Raw genomic sequence first — 6182 nt, forward strand, 5'->3', positions numbered from 1 at the left:
TGAAAATACCATGGTTTGGATCAGGTGCATCTTAGTCCTCAAAGTGACATCTTTTGTTTTTAACACTTTGAAGAGGATTTTGACAGCAGAGTTGTCAATGCAGTGACAGTTCCCTTACTTACCCTAATCTTTTTGTCATTCCCTGCTGTTTCTCCTTGCCTGTTTCCTTTCTGTCATGGTGTGTGGAGTCCCACATGACATGACCTAAATGGGATTATTCTGCTTAAAAAGTAGAGAAGGAATACTGGGAGGAGGGGTCAGGAAATATGGAAGGCTCTTCCATTAACTTGTTCTATAGAACTGGAAAATGAAATATTCCTTGAAGTCAAGTGGAAGACATTAGGAACATGATGCTCTCTTTCTTAGTTCCAGAAGCACACTCACTGCTGATAAGAAACCAATTAGAAATGCAAGTTTTCCCCAAATGGTGGAAAGATGTGTGCTGGTGGAGTTGGTCTTTCTCTGTGGGTCATTTAGGCTCTTTCCAAAGTTTAAATACAAAACTTTCTTTAAATACAAAACAGGAACTTTGGCAACTTCACAGGAGACTCTCAAAGAGGGTATCAGCATTTGAGATTGGCATTTAGAGTCATGTTTATGCACTGGACTGCCAACTCATTTGAGCCACATGACCGGTGGTTCAAACTCACCAGTTGCTCCCTGGAAACCCTATACAGGGTCACTATAGGTCGGAATCAACTTGATGGTATTTAACAATGACAGCATCAGCATTTGAGAGTGGTATTGGAAGTCCTGTTTATCTGAGCCTCTGTGGGGGTCTAGTGGAGCAGAGTACACTCTTACATAGTGGATTTCAGAAGTTCATCAGCTAGTCAGTGATGGTTTACCTGGGATGAACAAAATCAAAGAGCAGAAGGAGCCTGTAGAAATCTAGGGTAACCATTGTTTTCTTTTTTTTTTTCCTCTCTAATATTTAAAAATTGACTGAAATTTTCTGGTGTAAAATAGTCTATTTGAGACGCATGTCCACTGTAGTACAATGTGTACTGTGCTACTATTGAGTGATGTATGCTCCTTGTGTCTGGTAGGTGCACGGGGTTGATGTTATTTGGATCTTCTGTTTCTTCATCCACTTTCTTTCTGGTTGTTCTATCTATTAAAAGTAGTGTATTAAAATCCTAAACCATTTATATAGATATACTTCTCCCTTTAATTCTAAGTGTTTGGCTTATATATTTGGGGGTTCAGACTTCTTGGTTAATTGAACTTTTTGTTCTATAATATTGCTACTCCTGCTCCCTTTTTATTACTGTTTGTTTGGTATTGTTTTTCTCCCTCCTTTGACTTTTAACCTAAGATGCCTGTGTGTCAAAGGTGTGCCTTTTTTAGTCGACATATGGATGGGTCATATTTCAAATCTATTCTGTCACTATGTTTCTTGACTGGATCGCTTAACCCATTTATAGTCACTATTATGGTCAATAGAGAAGAATTTACTTCAGTCATTTTGTTATACTTTTTTTGTCTTGATGAGGTTGACGGCTTCTTTGTCCCTTTTTATTGACAGTGTTGAGTTTTTTAAAATAGATTTTTCCTTTTTTTTCACTAGTCAATGGTAACCATTGTTTTTATAGATAAAGATACTGAGACCCAGTACAGAGGGATTATTTTATTTGCCTAAATCACACAGCTAAGCTTGAGTGCAATGCATAGAAAAATGTGAATGGGTTTGGGGGTCAGAGAGAACTGGGTTATATTCCTAAGTACCAAAAAACCAAAACCAAATCCACTGCCATTGAGTTGATTTTGACCCAGCCGCAGTCAAGAAATCAAACAATCTATTGCATTAGGCAAATTTGCTGCACAAGACCTTTTAAAGTGTTGAAGAGCAAAGATGTCAGCTTGAGGACTAAGGCATGCCTGACCCAAGCCATGGTATTTTCAGTAACCTCATATGCACGTGAAAGCTGGACAGTGATTTAGGAAGACCACAGAAGAATTGATGTATTTGAGTTATGGTGTTGAAAGAGAATACTGAAAGTGCCATGGGCTGCCAAAAGAACCAACAGATCTGTGTTGGAAGAAGTACAGTCAGAGTGGTCCTTGGAGGCCAAGATGGCCAAACTTCATCTCTCATACTTCAGACACATTGTCAGGAGGGAACAATCGCTGGAGAAGGATATGTTTGGTAAGGTGGAGGGTCAGGGAAAAAGAGGAAGATCCCCAGTGAGATGGATTGGCCAAGTGGCAGCATCAATGGGCTCAGGACCGGGCAGTGTTTTGTTCTGTTGTGCATAAGGTCCTTATGAGTCCATACAGACTCGATGGCACCTAACAACAACAATAATAACAACAACAACAACCCCATAGGACATAGTAAAACTGCCCCACAGAGTTTCCAAGATTGTAAACCTTTAGGAAGTAGATTGCCACATCTTTATACCATTGAGTGGCTAGTGGGTTCAAACCAATGTACTTTTACTTAGCAGCTAAGCACTTTATCCACTGTGTCACCAGGCTTCCTTTTCTTGAGTAAATTACTTGATTTTCTTCACTTGTAAGATAAGGCTAATGATGGTTCTCATGTAATAGGGTGAAAATGAGGATTAACAAGAAAATTCTTGGGAAGTAGTGTATTTAGTAAGGGCTCAGTCAATACTGGTGCTCTCTGGTGTTGCTGATGATATAATTTTGGGAGTCTAATGAACTGAGGAATCCTGGTGTGGCACTGTGGGTTCATGTGATGGACTGCAAAGTTAGTTTGAATCGCAAGGTCAACAGTTTAGGCTCACCAGCTGCTCCTCAGAAACCCTATACAGAGTTGCTATGGGTTGGAACCGACTCAATGGCACTTAACAACAACAACAACAATGAACTGAAGGAGTTTGTGCTGTAGCATAAGCACCCCCCACAAGGTTAGTTTGAACTGCAAGATTGACAGTTCAAATCTACAGTGGCTCCTTAGAAACCCCATACAGGGTCACTATGATTCAGAACCAACTCAAAGGCACTTAACAACAACAACAACAACAATAGGAAAAATCTTTCTGTTGTTAACATATGAAAACTGAAACCAGAAAATGACCATCAATTAGGTGATGGCTGAATAAAGTGATACAGTCACATTGTGGAGTATAAGCAGCCATTGTTGTTGTTGTTGCTAAGTGTTGTTGAGTCAGTTCCAACACCATAGCAACCCTGTATAGGGTTTCTGAGGAGCAGCTGGTGAGCTTTAACTGCCAACCTTGTGGTTCAAACCAACTTTGCAGTGCAGAGCATTAACCCACAGCGCCACATCAGAAGCCTATTAGAAACGATGAATTCAAATTAAACTAGATGCCTTGGAAAGATTTCCACAAAACAATATTGGGTGAAGAAGGCAAGGTGCAGGACACTATAATGTGGTCCCATTAAAAAAAAAAGAGAAAGAAAGAATGAAAAAAATCATATTGTAAATATGAATATAAAAATATGTATGTATGCTCGTTTAGGATTGAATGAGTATATATAAAAATATGGAACATGTTCAGACAAAAATGTGTGCGTGAATGTTCATAGCAACATTAGGTATAATAACCAAACAGTAGAAACAACCCTGTTTTTGTTGTTAGGTTCTGACTCATAGCAACTCTTTGTACAACAGAACAAAACACTGCCTGGTCCTGCACCATCCTCACAGTTTTTGTTTTGTTTCAGCCCATTGTTGCTGCTACTGTCTCAAACCATCTCATTGGGAGTCTATCAACCATACTGTCCATCACCTCATGAGTTGTTGTTGTTATGTGCTGTCAAGTTAGTTCCCACCATGTATAGGGTTTCTGAGGAGTGGCTGGTGAGGTTTGAACTGATGATCTTATGATTCAAGCCAACCTAGTGGTCCAGTGCATTATCCTGCAGCGCCACACCAGGACTCTATTATGTGGTGTAGCATATACTGGGATATTACTTAGCCATAAAGAATGAAGTACAAAACTGCTTCAATGTGGATGAACCTCAAAACATTATACTAATTTTTGTAAAAAAAGTGAAAGAAAGTAGATACAAAATGCCACATATTGTATGATTCCATTTATATGAAATGTCTATAATATATAAATCCACAGAGATAGAAAACAGAAAGGGGAAGAGAATGGGGAGCTAGTACTCAATGGGTATGAAATGTCCTTTTGGAGTTATCATGGATTGAACTGTGTCCCCCAAAAATATGTGTCAACTTGGATGGGCCATGATTCTCCATGGGTTGGCAATCATTTAATGATGTGATCATCTCCCAGAATGTGATCTGATATGATCAATCAGTCAGTTGTAAGGGAATTACAGTGAAATGCAACATCCTGACTCTAGTCATAATCCTGATCTGATATAAGGGGAGTTTCCCTGAGGTGTGGTCTTAACCATCTTTTATCTTATAAGAAATAAAAGGAGACAGAAGAGAAGAAGGACTTATTTACCATCAAGAAAGAAGAGGTGGGAGCAGAATGCATCCTTTGGACCCAAGATTCCTGTGCTGAGAAGGTCCTAGACCCAGGGGAAGATTAATGAGTAGCCACGTGGAGATCTCCAATGAATGCCAAGTCCATAGATGTTGAAAAGAGACAAGGACCTTCCCTTAGAGGTGACAAGGAGAGGAAACCTTCCCTAGAACTGGGACCATGTGGTTGGACTTCTAGCATCCTAAACAGAGTGAATAAATTTCTCTTTGTGAAAGTCATCTGCCTTCTGTGATAGCAGCAAAAGAAGGAGTGCTGGTGGTGCTGTAGGATAAGCACTGGACTGCTAACCACAAGGTTGGCAATTCAAATCTGCTAGTGGCTCTGTGGGAGAAAGATGAGGTTGTAAAGGTTTTCAGTCTTAGAAATGCTGTATAGGAATTGACTCAATGACAGTGGGCTTTTAGATAAATAAGACAGGGTGATAAAAATGTTTTAGATAAAAGTGATAGTAGTACAATGTTGTAAACTTACTAAATGCCACTAAACTTACACTTTATTTTTTATCATGTGAATTTTACCTTCAAAGACAAAAGGAAAAAAGCAAATCCTCCAAACCAGTTACCGTTGAGTCAATTCCAACTTGTGTGAGGTGACCACATGTTTTACATAAGCAGTTTACTGGACCTTTCTTCCAGGGTGCTCTGGTGGGTTTGAACTGCCAAGCTTTAAGTTAGTAACTGAGAGCTTAATTCTTTGCACTAGTCCCTTTAGGTTTCCTTAAACCACATTGATGCTATCAAGGTGTCCTCTGGCAAGATGATAACTTTGGCAGGGTTCTGAGCTTGGGGGAGCCGCCTGTGACTGAGTAGTGTAGATATATGGAAGTCTGCACTCTTTCTCCCTCTGCTTACCCCTCCTCAGAAGAACCTACAGGACAGCCTGCAACAGCGCTAAGATGTTATGAGCATGGGCATGTCATCTAAGTGTGAATCTGACTCAGCTACACATAGACATGCTGAATCCCAGGTTCCTCACTTGTAAAATGAAAGTGATAATATCTACCTCATAGGGTTTTTTTGTTAGCATGATCTAAGTGTGTAAAGCATTTAACAAAAGTATGTGGCACATTATTACCACTAAATAACTGATAATGACTATTATAAGTAATGATTCTATTATCTGTTGTATCTGCTTGAGCAGAGTATTGATTGCCAAGATCCAGATATAGCAAGATGTTTTGTCTACAGCCAGGTCCTTTAAAAAGAATTGCAAACCCCAACAGGCTACTTGTGGGATGTGGACAGCAGAGACTTGTCAACAATTGAAGACTTATTGGCTTAGTTATTAGTTTTAAAAGGATCCAATAAATAGCATCCTTCTTCCCTGCCTGAGCCCTGAAACTACTCCAGCATGCTAGGAACATGGATGACAAAAGCCTGTCTTCATACAAATCAAACTGATTTTGGATATTAAATGGGCTTTTTGACATTGAACCCCAGAATGAAATTTTTCATCCTACCCTAGACAAAACTGGATCATGATAGAGCTTAGCAGGGCCTGTCCTGCTAACTTACAGCAGGAAGGTACAGAGAGGAGTCTGTTGCAGACCGTCCAGATCCGGTCAGGAGTTCGAGGCCCTGTGGGCCCAAGTGTTGCAGACCGTACAGGCCACAGGCTCTGAGGAACAGACTCTAGCCACCTAGCAGACATAGCAAACTTTTTCATTTTAGTATTCAGTTATGTTTATTATTAATTGCATACATGAAGCCCTGATATCCACAGATAAAT

The sequence above is a fragment of the Chrysochloris asiatica genome, unplaced genomic scaffold, assembly GCF_000296735.1.
Source record: "Chrysochloris asiatica unplaced genomic scaffold, ChrAsi1.0 scaffold00057, whole genome shotgun sequence".
Lineage (NCBI taxonomy): Eukaryota > Metazoa > Chordata > Mammalia > Afrosoricida > Chrysochloridae > Chrysochloris > Chrysochloris asiatica.